Raw genomic sequence first — 17,875 nt, forward strand, 5'->3', positions numbered from 1 at the left:
CACTGCTGTGCACCTCAATAAACCGAATGGTAATTAGTCTTTTGATTTTTCCGTGAGGTTTGCCTTATGCAAAGAAAGACAGCATAGACGTTTTTTCCTCCCTATAAGTGGGGGGGACCGAACGAAGTGAATTTAAATCTGCGTGGGACGAATCCCACCCGTCCCCCCCCCCATCTGCGCCTGTGATTATGCGCCATGTTGTTGTAACTTTTTTTGAGAGACCCGCCGCCTACTTCAGCACAGAATAGTGACGTTTGTGGCTTGTTGATGATGTGTAAGTCGGATGAATGCGACCTGGCGGTTCAGACTGAAGTCGCATATGAAAAGAGCGGATAGGAATCGGAATTAGGACCACATATCCAAACGGCCTGGGTCGGATTTGAAAAAATCGGATCTGTGTCGTTCATATTGTCAATAAAAGATCGGATACAGGTCACATATGGGCGAAAAGATCGGATTTGAGTCACTTCAGCCTGCAGTGTGAACGTAGCCTAAAAGCCAATAGATCAGAATTTCACTTTTCATTTCCTCATATTCACATCTAGAGCATGGCACTTTGGTGGCAGAGCCCCCAATTTTAGATGAGCAAACATATTGAAACAGAGTATTATAAGTAAATAACACTTAATATTTAGTTACTGTGACAGCTATAGGCCTTGGGCAGGTTGTGTGTTGTTTTCCTGCCTCTGCTTTCTCCTTTCAGGCTCCCTAATTGCCTGTCTCCTCCCATCTCATTGGGTGATGAGCTTCACCTGTTGATGACCTTTAAAAGTCATTAAACCCAAAATGGCTCTGGCTCTCCCTTCTGGAAAGCTGGTGTCTCTCAGGCACCCTGCTCTTGTTTTGGTTTGTCTTTGATATAAGTTATATATTAGCTTTCTTATTTTTAAGATACCCTCGCCTTACTACTGATTCCTGAGTTAACCATTAGTTTACTTTTGCTGAGTTACCTTTAATAAACCATTTTTGTTTCTTTAAAAGCTGTTATTGTGTGAACTTCCCTTCTTTTTTATGCTCTCCAGCAAGCCGGTCATAACAAGTGGGTGCTCATCTGATTTTGAATCTGAAATGTAGATGTTTTGGTTAACTTGGAGTAGTTTAACTGAGTTGGGAGTCCCACAGTGACAGCTTTCTTTATGGTTAAAGGAGATATGCAGAACCTTTATTTTTAAATACATTTCTGAGTGGATAGTGTCTCCATCCTTGACTCTTGTATGCTGCATAATTGGGAATAAAAAATATATTTTTGAGAGTTAAAATTGATCGCAAAGTTGGCATTTGAGCTGCCCCGCTGAGCCAGCCACCTCTGAGTGGGTGACATCACAGCGGGAACCGGTGCTATAGACCAAAGCCAGACTCGGCAGGTGAGTGTGGTTGCAGTGGCCTCTTCGTTCGGATTTATTGGAGATTCTTCAGATTCCTCAGATAGTAATACATCTGACTGTGATAGTCCTGAAATTGGAGTGTGTGTACATGCTACTGCTATACATGTAGAACTGTATCAGTTTGAACCATCGAAAAGTGAATCTGATAGCAACACGTCGGCCACGGAGGCCCCCACCATAGGAAATAAAGCCAGAGAACAAAGCTGTGTAGAGAATTGGATGGAATTGAACTGACAGTCTCGTGACTGTCATTAAAGCAGGACAGGCATTATAACTTGTGCAACATACATGTACATGCATGCATTTTCACTGATAAAATGAAAAAGGCTAATTAAATAATCAGATGAACTGAGACAATCATATTCTGCAGCAAATTAAATGATCTTATACTGGTAACTTATGGCCCTTTTCCACTACCCTTTTTCAGCTCACTTCAGCTCGCTTCAGCTCACTTCAGCCCGACACGGCTCGCGTTTCAACTACCTCAAAACAGCACGACTCAGCTCGCTTCAGCCCTGCTTAGCACCCAAAACTCGCACGGTTTTGGAGTGGGGCTGAAGCGAGCCAAACCGAGCTGAGTGAGGCTGGGGGCGTGAGGAGACACTCCCCTGTGCACTGATTGGTGAGGAGGAGTGTCCTCACATGCCCACACACGCCCCGCGAGCACGCTGGGATCTCATCTCATTATCTCTAGCCGCTTTATCCTTCTACAGGGTCGCAGGCAAGCTGGAGCCTATCCCAGCTGACTACGGGCGAAAGGCGGGGTACACCCTGGACAAGTCGCCAGGTCATCACAGGGCTGACACATAGACACAGACAACCATTCACACTCACATTCACACCTACAGTCAATTTAGAGTCACCAGTTAACCTAACCTGCATGTCTTTGGACTGTGGGGGAAACCGGAGCACCCGGAGGAAACCCACACGGACACGGGGAGAACATGCAAACTCCACACAGAAAGGCCCTCGCCGGCCCCGGGGCTCGAACCCAGGACCTTCTTGCTGTGAGGCGACAGCGCTAACCACTACACCACCGTGCCGCTCACGCTGGGATCTGTAAACACCGCAAACCCGGAAGAAGGAGAATTACGAGAATTTCTGAAGCCTTATGCGCCTCGCCTCATCTATACGCTCTTGCCAGTATCTGTTGGCGTTGTCGGTGACAACAAGCCACAGCACCAAGACCAGCAACACTAACGACACCATGTCCTCCATGTTTATTGTTTACTATCCGGGTCGTGAGACTACCGCTTAAAAGATCACTGATGTCACTGTTTGCGCCGCTTAACGACATCACGTGACGTCCACCCACTTTCGCTAACTCCACCCAATGTGTCCACCCACTTCCAGCCAGCACGGTTCAGCGCGGTTGTAGTCGAAATGCACCTCCAATAGCCCCACTCAGCCCAACTCAGCACGGCACGGCTCAGCCCAACTCAGCCGCGTTTGTAGTGGAAAAGCGGCATTAAATACACAAGTTGCATATCTCATCTCATTATCTCTAGCCGCTTTATCCTTCTACAGGGTCGCAGGCAAGCTGGAGCCTATCCCAGCTGACTATGGGTGAAAGGCGGGGTACACCCTGGACAAGTCGCCAGGTCATCACAGGGCTGACACATAGACACAGACAACCATTCACATTCACACCTACGGTCAATTTAGAGTCACCAGTTAACCTAACCTGCATGTCTTTGGACTGTGGGGGAAACCGGAGCACCCGGAGGAAGCCCACGCGGACACGGGGAGAACATGCAAACTCCGCACAGAAAGGCCCTCGCTGGCCACGGGGCTTGAACCCGGACCTTCTTGCTGTGAGGCGACAGCGCTAACCACTACACCACCGTGCCGCCCCAAGTTACATATATTAATCTAAATGCAGGTAAACAGCGAGTGTTGTTGGTGTAACCAGATGAGTCACATCTTACCCATCTGTGTTTTCACTTCTTAAAGGCCGAGCTTGTGGCAGATTGTTTTGAAACAATCTGACTTTCAGTTCTTAGGTTCATTTGTTTCTTCCATGTAAGGGTGAGATATTGATGCATATCCAGCAGAGAAATCTGATGACTGGTCTACTCATTCTCCATTTTCTCCATACTGAGTACTCCACCATTACTGCTCAGCTCACACTCCGGGAGAACTGGTGCAACTGAACTCACTTTCCTTTTCTTGTAGTTTTCCTTTAATTGTTGGTACTGCACCCTCTTTCAATATGGGCTTATAGCCAGCACTCCTCAACAGATCAGAGGTTTCGTACAAGTCCTCAGTAAAATGTGCAAAGGAGAGACCACTTCGTAGGCGCCCAATCCGTGAATTTCTCACAAAACGCATCCAAATCTTTGCAATTTGAACATTCTTGGGCCATGAATGCAACATAAATCCACCTTCTGTCATGTTGCTCCACCCGCCAGCAACACATCTACATGGCATGGCGATAAATTAGCTCAAAATGGAGGATTGGAGTTGCAGTTAGCTCTGTGTTGTAGTATAGCGGAAATGGTGATGAGACCAATAGCCTTCTTGCTGTGACGTCACAGATATTCAAGGTCATTCACTCAGACCACTACCTATATGAATAATTTTAATCGTAAAAATTACTATATTAGATTTATTGTTAATGCTTAAAACTATTCCTATGCCATTCTTGAGGTCTCAAGGCATTTATAAACAAAAAGTGAGGCCGTGGTTCTGCGTGTCTCCTTTAAGTTAGGCAGGTTGGGTTTGGGACTTTTTATATATATATATATATATATATATATATATATATATATATATATATATATATATATATATATATATATATATATATATATATGCCTAATCCCGAAAACAGGTATTTAACAATTAACAAAAGATACAGTAAATTATAAGTTCATAAGTTTGAGATTGTATCTGATTAATTTCCTTTCCTTCTCCTCTTGTCCCTCTGTTTTTCATATGCATGAACTCTTTTCTAATTGACTTTGTCACGTATTTGACAAATCATCTTTCTCCATTCAGTTCGATTCTCTACTTTTGTCTTCCATTGGTCGAGAACATCACTACATTTCAACACACTTTTACACGTGTCTTTATATCTGAGCTTTGGACGACCAACAGGACGTTTTCCTTCAGTTAATTCACCATATAGTAAGGATTTCACTGGACGATCATCCTCCATTCTGGACACATGGCCTAGCTAGCGTAGTCGACTTCTTACCAATAATATTTCTACGTCTTCCACACATGCTATTGCGAGGACTTCTTCGTTGCTGATATAATGGTCCCATTTTATCTTCAGTATTCTCCTTAAATGACGCTGTTGAACTGTACGGAGTTGCCTAACTTGTTGATGGTTCAAAGTCCATGTTTCACTGCCATACATTAGTAGCAGCATAAGGCATTGATTGTAGACCTTTACTTTAGTGGTATAGGTTAGGTCATGCGAGTCAAAAACTCGATGACGCAATCTTCTAAAAGCACACGAATTTGCTTGGATTCGTGCTGTTAATTCTTCCTTTATTGAACAGTCATTTGTTACGTAGCTACCAAGATACTTAAAGCTGCTGACATTCTTTAATTTGGTGTGATCGATGAAAAATTCGGCTTCTGGTCCAATGCACATTGTTTCAGTTTTTGTGGTGTTAATGCATAGACCCATCTTTTTAGCTAGATCATTGTAGGCACTGAGAAGGATTTGTAAACCATCGGGTGCGTCACTGAAAATTGCTATATCATCTGCATATTGTACCTCTCTGATGTATACGGCAAGGACTTTGGTCTTACTCTTTAGTCTTCTGAGGTCAAATAAGTCACCATCATATCGAAACTTGACTTGGATGCTGTGAGTGTGCTTGATCTCCTTGTATGCAAGCCATAGTAAAACAGCTGCATATATGCCACAGAGTGTGGGAGCTAGCTTACAGTCTTGTTTAACACCACTGTTGTATTCAAAAGGATTTGTGAGTTCACCGTCAACGATGAGTCTTGCATGTACATTTGTGTATAACTGCTTGATAATTCTGATGAATTTCGCTGGACAACCGAGTTTGCCTAAGATGGCATAAAGGAGGTCACGGTTTACTGTGTCGAAGGCTTTGGTGAAATCGACGAAGGCTATATACATGTTCCTTCGCTGTTCCCTTGACTTTTCCATCAGCTGTCTAAGTGTGAAAATACCGTCGATAGTACTTCTGCCACTACGGTATCCAAATTGAGATTGTGCGTAGATAAGTTCTGCCAGCTTTTTGAGTCTTTGTAGAATAATATCAGCGAAGACTTTTCCAATGACGCTGAGGAGGGAAATCCCTCTGTAATTGCCGCATTGACTTCTGTCTCCTTTTTTTTGTAAAGTATCGTTATATTAGGGTCAATCAAATCGGTTGGAATGTTTTCTGTTGACCAAAAAAGGGTAGCCATTGTTAAGAGAGAGGCTCTCAATCGGACACCTCCATTCACAAGGACTTCTGCTAACACTCCATCTGGACCAGGACTTTTCCCTAGCTTGGTATTTTTGAGCGCTTGGTCCAGCTCACTTTCAGTGATTGGGTCATCTAATGAGTCATTCACTTGATGATGTTCGATATTCTCCATGATATTTAGATCTACTTCTGTATGATGATTTAGGAGTTCACTGAAGTGTTCTACCCATCTATCTTTGATTTCCTCCGATGATGTAAGAAGGACTCCATCTTTGGATCTTACAGGGTGTGAGTTTTTTATTTTTGGACCATAAACCTCATATGGCATAAAATTCACGATGGTTCTTGTGAATATTGCTCTGCCTGTTCAGCTTTTTTCTGAAACCACGTTTTTCATTGCTCTAATGCGTTCTCTAAGAGCCTTCCTGTTCAGCTTCTTATCCTTGAGCAACATTTGTATTTCCTCGTCCTGATCGTCAAACCAGTCGTTCGAAACCACTTTTTTCTTTCCAAATGTGTGATCAGCTGCCTCCTGAAGGAGCTGCTTAAAATCTTCCCAATTGAGACTGCACTCAGGCAATCTTTTGTTCAGAAAGGATTCAACTTTTTCTCTTCTTTCACTGTTCATGTTAGTATTGAGCTTTTTAGGTGGTTTCACACCCTTTTTCTTTGGCCTGATAGAAAATCGGCATTTGCAAACAAGCAGCTTGTGATCTGTAAAGCAGTCAGCTGTTAAGTTTACTTTAGTAACTGTGATATATTGTTTAGCTTCTTTGTTGGCTATCACATGATCAAGTTGATGCCAATGCTTCGAACGTAAATGCTGCCATATGCACTTAAGGCTATTTCTCAGTTGAAACATTGTACCCATGATAGATAGTTGAAATCTGGTACATAATTCTAGTAGCATGAGCCCGTTTTAATTCATTTTTCCCACTCCATGCTTTCCAATTACAGATGGCCAAGTTTTCCAGTCTTTCCCAACGCGGGCATTAAAATCACCTAAGATTATGGTGTTATCAGACTTTGCCTCGTCTAAGCAATCACCAAGCTTTTCATAAAACTGTTCTTTTTCTTCTTGTGTGCGTTGCATTGTGGGTGCATAAGCGCTAATCAGCGTTAAGTGGGCACCATTCCTAAGTTGGATCCTTAGTGTCATGAGTCTATCATTGATTAGGTTGGGATTCATTCCCTGAGTGACTAGTTTATTATTGATAGCAAAACCAACACCTGCTTCTTTCTTTTCACCGCCACTCCAAAATATTGTATGGCTTCTCTCAATTACGTTACCTGAGCCAGGTCGCCTGACTTCACTCAGTGCGCAAATGTCAATTTGTGCTTTCTCAAGCTCTCGGCAGATGATTGCTGTTGCACGTTCAGGTCTTATAGAGTCCGCATTATCATTTGTTGTTCGTACATTCCATGCACCAAGAATTAAAGGATGATATCTTCGAGATTCTTCTGCTGTTTTGTATGGTCTTCACATATTTCTCACCACTGCTGTACGATGTGGCGGATTGGTTGCCCCGTATGCGGTAGCCTGATCTCCACAACTATCATTTACTGTATCCATATTAAAAAAGTGAGGCTGCACCATAGATGACGACACTAATTGGTGCTATTTAGTGTCCCTTGGCAGGAATCTTCTGTAGTTCGGTGGCATAGCATAGCTGAGACGACCGCAGAAAAAAACCTGTTGCTTTTTGCCAGGACTGCTGCCAAGTTGACAAACAGAACTGCCATTTGCCGGAAACCGCTGTCAATCTGACACTGCTGAATCGCTACTATTTACCCATAGCTGGGGCCCTGACAGGTGCTACCATCCCGGGCCAGGATGGACCCGAGAGCAATGGTGACTAAAGGGTAGCTCCACACATCCCCAGAACTTCAGGACTCCCGAACTGAAGCCTCACCACCGGATGCAGTTTTCAGTCATACCCAGGACATTTTATATATATATATATATATATATATATATATATATATATATATATATATATATATAAATAAATATAAAAATATTTTTTCCCCTCTCCAGTGTCTTTAACTGCATATAAGTGGTATACCCAAGTAGAACGAACGGTGAGTTTGGGTTATGCAGTATATTACTGTGGGGAAGATTGTAGCTGGGTGGCTGTGCTATTTGCTGTCTGGCTGGAGAATTCATTGTATCCCCAAGGTAGGTTGTAGCAGCAGTCTTCTCACAAGGAGATGTTGCGGAGATTTTTTTTTTTTTTAAAGGGTCTTTTGTTTGCTGTGTTGTCCATGCGGTTATTGGCAGTCATCCCGAAGTATTGGTGGGGACAAGTTGTCTTCCCCAATACAGACAGTTTATAGGTGCATAAATACCTGCTGCCAGTACACATGAAGACTAGGGTTCCAGTTAGTTAGTTAGTTTGGGATAGGCTTGAGGGAGGGGGCACTCCTTAATAACTCGATCTCCCTGTGGTTGTGTACTGTGTGACTTACCTTGTTTTGTTCTTTTGGAGGTGCTGGCTCAGTACCAGTGTTGTAGTCGAGTCACTAAACCTCGAGTCTGTGTCCAGTCTAGAGTCCCTAGTGTTCAAGTCAGAGTCAATTCCGAGTCATTAAAGAAAATTCCGAGTCGAGTCCAAGAACAAGACTCTAACTGCACCATTTGACTAGGCATATCGGGTGAAAATTCAATCCAAATTGCTTAAAACTGGTCTCATTGAATTCAGAAATGATTGCAGAACAACATTCTTTTTACAGAATTAAAATGTTTATCCATTCTTCAGATATTATAAATCAGAAATTGAAGAAATGGGTTAATTTTTAGAAAACTGACGTAATATTATGTATAATATTTGGATAACATGGTCCAAAATGGGCCTAATTAACAAATGAGATCAAAAGTTTTTTTCTTAAATTCTTTATTTTTCAAGATATTTACATGGAAATTGACAGGTACATAGATGGTTGTATACTGAATACAAAGTTTAAAAATTAGTAAAAACCAATTATGCAAATTAATATTAATTATACTACGTGTGTTAAAAAGTTAAGTCGGTACACTCTCCTTCAAAGTTTCACCAAATGGCTTTATTTGTGCAGTATAAAGCTGATCTTAACTCTCATTTATATATCACAAAGAAGGAGAAATCAATATTAATTCCAGTTACAAACACAATTTTTATAAAATATGCCATCTACCATTCTCTATCAAAATGAAAAAGTAATAAAATATTATTTCTAATACTGTCTTTGTGCTCTGTAGGGCTTTGTATTTCTCAAAAGTAGGGCCTAGTGTTTATATTAAATAATATAAATTATTATTTCGATTAATATTCACAGCTTTCAATGTTAACCGGGGGGGGGGGGGGGGGGGGGGAACTGTGTGAGCCACATCCAATAAACAATTCCAATTGATTGAATTGAAATTGACACTTGCGTTTATGACTTCCGCTTTTTTAAATCTCATTCTAACCACTTGGATCTCAATATTTTTCATCAAAATAACTAGTTATATTCTAAAACAGTTACTTATTGACATGAATTAGTTTGACTTGAAAATATAATTTGGGAAAGCTATGAAAATTCATTTCAAAGTCTCCCGTGAAGCATAACATCAAAACTAGCTGATGGAAAATTTTGCTGAATACTTCATCAGAAACAGTGAGAGCTAGAGAACATCCCTATAAAAGTTATCCAATTAATATTCACGAGTAATCCAGTCAGAAGCTGATCAGAAGAGAACCTGACCACTTTCCCATGACTCAACAATCAGGAATAGTTTTAAGCATTAACAATAAATCTAATATAGTAATTTTTATGATTAAAGTGATTTATATAGGTAGCGGTCTGAGGGAATGACCTTGACGTCCGTAACATCACAACAGGAAGTCTATCGGTCTCATCGCTACTTCCACTATACTAAAACACCGAGCTGACTGCAACTCGAATCCTCCATTTTGAGCTAATTTCGCCATGCCATGTAGATGTGTTTTTGGCCAGTGCAGCAACATGACAGAAGCTGGATTTATGTTGCATTCATGGCCCAAGAATGTTCAAACTGCAAAGATTTGGATGCGTTTTGTGAGAAGTTCACGGGCACGTTGGGCGCCTACGAAGTGGTCTCTCTGCTCTGCACATTTTACTGAGGACTCATATGAAACCTCTGATCTGTTGAGGAGCGTTGGCTATAAGCCCGTATTGAAAGAGGGTGCAGTATCAACAATTAAAGAAAAAGAAAACTACAAGAAAAAGAAAGTATTTTATTTATTTATTATTATTTTTTTTTTTTAAAAAAGGAAAGTGAGTTCAGTTGCACCAGTCCTCCCGGAGTGAGCCGAGGGTTGTTGCTAAAACCCGGGACGGAACGGGATGGGACATATCACTTGGGTAGTGACCTCCCTGCAGTTTTTGCTGAAACCGGTGACATCCCGTTCCGTCCCGGGTTTTAGTAATTGCCTGAGCCCAGCATTAATGGCGGACTACACAGTATGAAGAAAAGTGAATGAGGGGAGGAGCCTCATATTTCTAAACTGGATATTGCTGCCATCTCTCCCTTACATGGAAGAAGTGAATGAATGGAGAATTGAACAAACAACTGAAAGTCAGATTGTTTCAAAAACAATTGTTGTTGAAAAAACGTTGTTTACCTGCATTTAGATTAATACATGTAACTTGTATTGTGATGAAGTTACCAGTATGAGATTATTTAATTTGCTTCAGAATGTGATTGTCTCAGTTAATCTGATTATTTAATTAGCCTTTTACGTTTTATTAGTGAAAATGCATGCATGTACGTTGCATAAGTTATAACACCTATCCTGTTTTAGAATCAGAAACACTTTTTTTTTTTAATCAGAATCAGAAACACTTTTATTGCCAGGTATGTGGACACACACGAGGAATTTGACTCCGGTTTCACTTAGCTCTCATAGTACAAAAACAGATAAAAAGTGTAAACACAACAAACAAACAAACAAAATGGTGCAATAGGTGCATAGTGCAAACTAATCCAGGTAAGTCAAGTATGAAATAGATAAATAAAGTATACAGTGTGCACAGAATGACGGTATGAGTGTGCAGATATTTTACAAGTGATATTACTGATATATGAATCTGGATTTTAGCTGTTCATCACAGAAAGGATTTTCCCTTTTGGTGCAATATGGTGCATAGTGCAAAGATGAAATAGTAAATATAAAAAAGTATAAATATAATATAACAGTGAGCACAGAATGACCGTATGAATGTGCAGATATTTTGCAAGTGATATTACTGATATATGAATCTGGATTTTAGCTGTTCATCACAGAGACAGCCTGAGGGAAGAAACTATTCTTGTGTCTGGTTGTTTTTGCATACAGTGATCTATATCGCCTCCCTGAGGGGAGAAGTTTAAACAGTTTGTGACCAGGGTGTGATGGGTCCGCAGAGATGTTACCTGCCCATTTCCTGACTCTGGACAGGTACAGGTCTTGGATGGAGGGCAGGTTGACACCAATAATTTTCTCTGCAGACCTTATTGTCTGTTGCAGTCTGTTCTTCTCCTGTTTGGTGACCGATCCAAACCAAACAGTGATGGAAGAGCAAAGAACAGACTGAATGATGGCCGAGTAGAATTGTGTCAGCAGCTCCTTAGGCAGGTTGAGCTTCCTGAGCTGGCGCAGAAAGTACAACCTCTGCTGAGCCTTTTTGATGATAGTGACTGTGTTGGTTTTCCATTTCAAGTCCTGAGAGATTGTGGAACCCAGAAACCTGAAGCTTTCAACAGCAGTCACAGCGTTGTTGGTAATGGTGATGGGCAGCAGAGTGGGGGGGCTCCTCCTAAAGTCCACTGTCATCTCCACAGTTTTGAGCGTGTTCAGCTCCAGATTGTTCTGACCGCACCAAAAGACCAGCCGTTCAACCTCTCATCTGTATGCAGACTCGTCACCATCTCGGATGAGGCCGATGACCGTTGTATCATCCGCAAATTTCAGGAGTTTAACAGACAAGGTCTCTTGAGGTGCAGTCGTTGGTATAAAGGGAGAAGAGCAGTGGGGAAAGCACACACCCTTGGGGGCGCCAGTGCTGATAGTCCGAGTGCTGGATATGATGCTCCCCATCCTCACCTGCTGCTTCCTGTCAGTCAGGAAGCTTGTAATCCACTGACAGGTGGAGGAGGGCACAGTGAGCTGGGTGAGCTTGGTGTGGAGGATGTCTGGAACGATGGTGTTGAACGCTGAACTGAAGTCCATGAACAGGATCCTGGCGTACGTCCCTGCAGTGTCAAGGTGTTGCAGGATGTAGTGTAGACCCATATTTATTGCATCATCCACTGACCTGTTTACCCGGTAGGCAAACTGCAGGGGGTCCAGCAGGGGGTCTGTGATGTCCTTCAGGTATGACAACACCAGTCTCTCGAAGGACTTCATGACTACAGATGTGAGGGCAACAGGCCTGTAGTCATTCAGTCCTGTGATATTGGTTTTCTTAGGAACCAGGATTATTGTGTAGCGTTTGAAGCATGAGGGGACTTCACACAGCTCCAGGGATCTATTAAAGATCTGGGTGAAGATGGGAGCCAGCTGGTCAGCACAGACCTTCAGACAAGAGGGTGACACACCATCTGGGCCAGGTGCCTTCCTGATCTTCTGTCTGCGGAAAAGCTGACAGACATCCTCTTCACAGATCTTGAGTGCTGGTGTGGGGTCAGAGGCGGGGGGTGGCAGAATTGCAGGGGGTGTAAATGGGTCTTTAATGACTGAAGAGGGGAGAGGTATGAATGTGTCGAATCTGCAGTAAAACACATTCAGCTCGTCAGCCAGTTGATGGTTCACTGCAGTGTTGGGGGATGGTCTCCTATTGAGGTATTTCACTCACGTGACCAAGTCATGTGATGCTGCCATTTTGGACGTCACGGCTCGAATCAGTTTGAATGCGAGGAAGGCGACAAATGAAAAACATAAAAGAAAAAGGAGCGAGATGCAGAAAACACCTTCACTATCCAGTGATGTAGGGCATTTACAGGGCAAGCAGAGGGAGAGGTATTTGCAAAAATTGAGGTTAGCAGGCTTAGAGAATGACGTTTACCTGCTTCCACCAGGATTGTTCACTGACGTACGGAAGTACACGAAGCCCTCGTCTTTACCTGACTTCGGCCCACATGAGCTGTATACCTATGTCGTTAAAAACCCATCGCCATACACAGGTATTGATCTGAAAGCGTATAAGAGTTTGGATGCCTACAAATATTTTGTGTCAGGCTGGGTAACATGCCTACATCAGCGGGTCGTCCCTGGAGCCGGTGGTCGCCATCTGATTACAGCTAAGGTTTGTTCACATTTTCATTTACTTTCGGTCCTCAGGATAAACAAAATGTTATTAAATGTCATTGAAATAACTTCTTAGTCTGTTGAGACATGGCCCGTTATAAATTTGCTGTTACCAGGCAATGACCAAGAACTGTATTATTAGGGTCGGTGTCTGTGTTGTAGCAGTGTATTAGCAACTAGTTGTTAGCACTAGCTAATGTCAACAACATCGTAGCTGGTATGTTACTGTAGCAATATTTACGTTCAGTCATTTGGATGACTGTTAAAACCTTTCAGTCTCAAGTTTTTCCTTTACTGGATTTACTAGTTTACTGAGCTAGCGCGCTTGGCCAAGCCGGGAGCCATCGCGCGCTCTCCGGCCAAGCCGGGAGCCATCGCGCGCTCTCCGGCCAAGCCGGGAGCCATCGCGCGCTCGCCGGCCAAGCCGGGAGCCATCGCGCGCTCGCCGGCCAAGCCGGGAGCCATCGCGCGCTCGCCGGCCAAGCCGGGAGCCATCGCTCGCTCGCCGGCCAAGCCGGGAGCCATCGCGCGCTAGCTCAGTAAACTAGTAAATCCAGTAAAGGAAAAACTTGAGACTGAAAGGTTTTAACAGTCATCCAAATGACTGAACGTAAATATTGCTACAGTAACATACTAGCTACTGTTGTTGACATTAGCTAACTTGCCGTCCAAAATGGTGGACACCGGGGCGTCACGTGACCCTGTGACGTCAGGTGAAATACCTCAATAGTCAGTAATGTTCTGCAGGCTTCTCCACACTGACGTCGGATCGTTTGCTGAAAGGCTGTTTTTAATCTTATCAGCATAGCTCCTCTTAGCTGCTTTCACCTCCATTGTCAGTGTGTTTCTGGTCTGATTATACAGAACTGTGTCTCCACTTTTGTAGGCCTCCTCTTTGTTCTGACAAAGTTGCCTGAGTTTTGCAGTGAACCAGGGTTTATTGTTGTATGTGCGGAAGGTCTTGGTGGGCACACACACATCCTCACAAAAACTGATTTAAGATGTCACAGTATCCGTCAGTTCATACAGGTCTGAGGCTGCAGCCTCAAAAACACTCCAATCAGTGCAGTCAAAGCAGGCTTGTAGTTCCACTTTGGCCTCATCGGACCATCTCCTCACCGTCTTGGCTACAGGCTTAGCAGCTTTCAGCTTCTGCCTGTAGGACGGGATAAGATGAACCATACAGTGATCAGATAGTCCCAAGGCTGCACGGGGGACAGAGTGGTATGAGTCCTTTAAAATAGTGTAACAATGGTCCAGAGTGTTAGAGTCCCTGGTGGGACACTTAATGTGCTGTTTATATTTTGGCAGTTCGTGGCTGAGGTTTGCTCTGTTAAAGTCCCCCAAAACAATGAGCAAAGAGTCCGGGTGTTTTTTCTCCACATTGTTTATTTGGTCAGCCAGGTGTTGTAACGCCTCATTAATACACGCCTGAGGGGGGATGTAAACTCCAACCAGAATAAACGAGGAAAACTCTCGCGGAGCATAAAATGGTTTGCAGTTTATGAATAATGACTCCAGATGAGGACTGCATGATTTGTTTAGAACTGTGACATCAGTACACCAACACTCATTAATGTAAAAGCAGACTCTGCCTCCCCTCGTTTTCCCTGTGAGCTCTGTTTCGCGGTCTGCTCGGTGCAGGTGAAATCCAGGCAGGTGGAGAGAAGTGTCCGGGATGTGCTCACCGAGCCAGGTTTCGGTGAAGCACAAGGCAGCAGATCTGTTAAAATCCGTGTTGTTTGTGTCGAGGAGCACCAGTTCGTCCATCTTATTGGCCAGAGAGCGGACGTTAGCCAGGTGAATAGATGGGAGCGCAGTGCGAAAACCCTGCTGCCTCAGCCTGACGAGCGCGCCGGCTCGCTTCCCCCGGTGTCTCCGGCGTCCTCGGCGTAATCCATAGAGAGCTGCTGCTTCTCCAACAAGTAGCTCTGGAAAACTTTCCAGATCAATCTGTGGTTGGTTGAAGAGAGCAACTGGACTTGCTTGAAGATTCTTGAAAACATTTCGCCTCTCATCCTAAAGGCATCCTCAGTTCTGTCTGACTAATAGGGAGTATCCAGTATTTATCCTCTCATGGATCATCATAGAATCTGAATCAGAATGCTGATGGCTGCATTGTAGGTGGCTGATAAAAGATGTCATAGACACCCACCTCTGTTCAATGATGGTCGTTCCAGGTTGACAAAAATGAACAATCCTCTCTGGCTAAAATGTCTGCCAGTTTTCTGGAAGTCCTCTTATAGGGATTTCATCCCAAAGTGCGTAGAAACATATCTGTGACGAATCTCAGTCATCCAGGCACATAGTAATCTGTGGTTGGTTGAAGAGAGCAACTGGACTTGCTTGAAGATTCTTGAAAACGTTTCGCCTCTCATCCTACTTTAGGATGAGAGGCGAAACGTTTTCAAGAATCTTCAAGCAAGTCCAGTTGCTCTCTTCAACCAACCACAGATTACTATGTGCCTGGATGACTGAGATTCGTCACAGATATGTTTCCAGATCAATGAAAGCTGATGAAAAAACTTTACTGGTGGTTATTCCAATGTTTATAAGTTCTTCTCTGGTGTATGTGACCAGAGAAGCAGCGCAAGAAACACAACAAATACACAAAAACATAGAAAGTACGAGAGAGCGAAATACTGAGGCAACCGTCCGCGGCGCCATCTTGGAAACAATTGGCGCCATTTAATGAGAGCCAACCCACAATCAATGAAGTCAAATCAGTCTTAGTTGAGCAAGTCGGTAACGGTATTTCTTACTTTCACCATAAATTTTTTTTTATATGACTTTGGTCATATTGGGTGGCACGGTGGTGTAGTGGTTAGCACTGTCACCTCACAACAAGAAGGTCCGAGTTCGAGCCCCATGGCCAACGAGGGCCTTTCTGTGCGGAGTTTGCATGTTCTCCCTGCGTCCGTGTGGGTTTCCTCTGGGTGCTCCGGTTTCCCCCACAGTCCAAAGACATGCAGGTTAGGTTAACTGGTGACTCTAAATTGACTGTAGGTGTGAATGTGAGTGGTTGTCTCTATCTACAGTATGTGTCAGCCCTGTGATGACCTGGCGACTTGTCCAGGGTGTACCCTGCCTTTCGCCCATAGTCAGCTGGGATAGGCTTCAGCTTGCCTGCGACCCTGTAGAACAGGATAAAGCGGCTAGAGATAATGAATGAGATGACTTTGGTCTATAGTTGTAAAAGGCCTCAGCCTTAAAACCGGTTCCTGCTGTGACGTCACTCGGGGCTGGCTGGCTCAGCGGGGCAGCTTGAATGCCAAGTTTGTGGTCGATTTTAACTCTCAAAAATATATATTTTTTAATTCCCATTTATGCAGCATACAAGAGTCAAGGATGGAGATACTATCCACTCAGAAATTTATTTAAAAATAAAGGCTCTGCGTATCTCCTTTAACAAGATAAATTTCTTTGTAAAGCAGAGATTATAAACTTTTTAATGATAGTATTCATGATAGACAATATTCAAGAGTTAAGCAATGACAGATTTGGAAACTTAAATGAGTGTCTACATGCACAATTTTCACAGCATGGCCAGCGAACACCTGATATGCCTAATTTGACAGTGGCTGTTGCTGCCTTTCTGTGAAACCGTTTACGGCACGTGCGTGATCAGTCCGCTTGGCGCATGCACTGTCCAGAGCATGCCCGAGAGTGTATCTGATGCACGTGCCAAGGCGCACAGGTGTGACAAACTTGCACGAAATTCATGAAAAAATTAATGTAGATATAAATACTTTGTGCCAAATTATTATGGTATGTTACAAAAAATAAAGAAAAAATCCAAGTCCTTGTCTCCAATTTACAAGTCCTATTGCAGTTAATGCACGAGTCCAAGTCTGAGTCATCAGTGCTCAAGTCCAGGTCAAGTCACAAGTCCTTAAAATTAGGGCACGAGTCAAACTCAAGTCTGATCCTGGACTTGAGTACTACAAGCCTGCTAGGTACTCACTGTGATTGGGATAAAACATGGAGACTGAGCATAGTAATGCTTTGGTCTTTGAGTTTCTAAAAAGATCATCATGTAGCACTTTAACTCAGTTAGCCAAGGTAGATTTGGTTCATTTGGCAATTCATTTAGGCTGGTTGAAAACTGACAAGGTACCAAAGAAGTCTGAGATGAGGGGCATTGTTGAGGGGTTAGCTATATCTGCCAAGCTATTGGAAGTGGCTCAGCCTTCAACAGCTCCCAGTCCAGTCAGTTCAGGACTTGTTGGGGGTATGTTTTCAGTTGAACAGTCTATTCAGCTGGAGAAGGAAAAAGCCAAATTAGAGATGGAGAGGAAGAGGACTGAATTAGCATTGGAAAGGGAGAGAGCTAAGGTTGAGCAGTTGCAGTTGGACCTGGTGAGGGAAGGTGCATGAGTCATTGTTAGCCAGTAACAGACAGTACTGCTACTGGTAAAAAAAAATAAAAATAAAAAATTTCAGTGCTGGTCCCTATGTGGGTTCCTTCACATCGCTTTCAGCTCTTCTCTGATCTGGTAGGAGGAGAAGTGGAAATGGGTGTTCAGCCTCAGCTACCAATTCAAGGAATAGACGTTATTCTGGGTAATTACTTGGCTGGGGCAAAGGTTTGGAAGGATGAACCACTGATGATGTGTGTTGGTTCACCCTCGCAAAACCCTGGAGAACCAGATGAATGTGCTCAACAATACCCAAAAGTTTTTTCTTCCTGTGCTGTGACTTGTAGTAAGGCTAGGACGGAGCAGTGTGAACAAGTTCAGTGGTCTCAGAAGTCATTTTCTCAGGCTGAAGACAGTTGTGAGGGTAAGGAACAATTTAAGTTGTT

At 43.3% G+C, this 17,875-nt stretch overlaps 1 protein-coding gene across 4 annotated transcripts in view; it reads left to right on the forward strand.

The window, feature by feature from the left end:
* The window catches only part of fbxo38 (F-box protein 38), a 406,136-nt gene that overhangs the window by 273,448 nt on the left and 114,813 nt on the right, over window positions 1-17,875 (forward strand). The gene's annotated exons all lie outside the window — the stretch shown is intronic.

Source organism: Neoarius graeffei, chromosome 8 (assembly GCF_027579695.1).
Source record: "Neoarius graeffei isolate fNeoGra1 chromosome 8, fNeoGra1.pri, whole genome shotgun sequence".
Classification (NCBI taxonomy): Eukaryota; Metazoa; Chordata; class Actinopteri; order Siluriformes; family Ariidae; genus Neoarius; species Neoarius graeffei.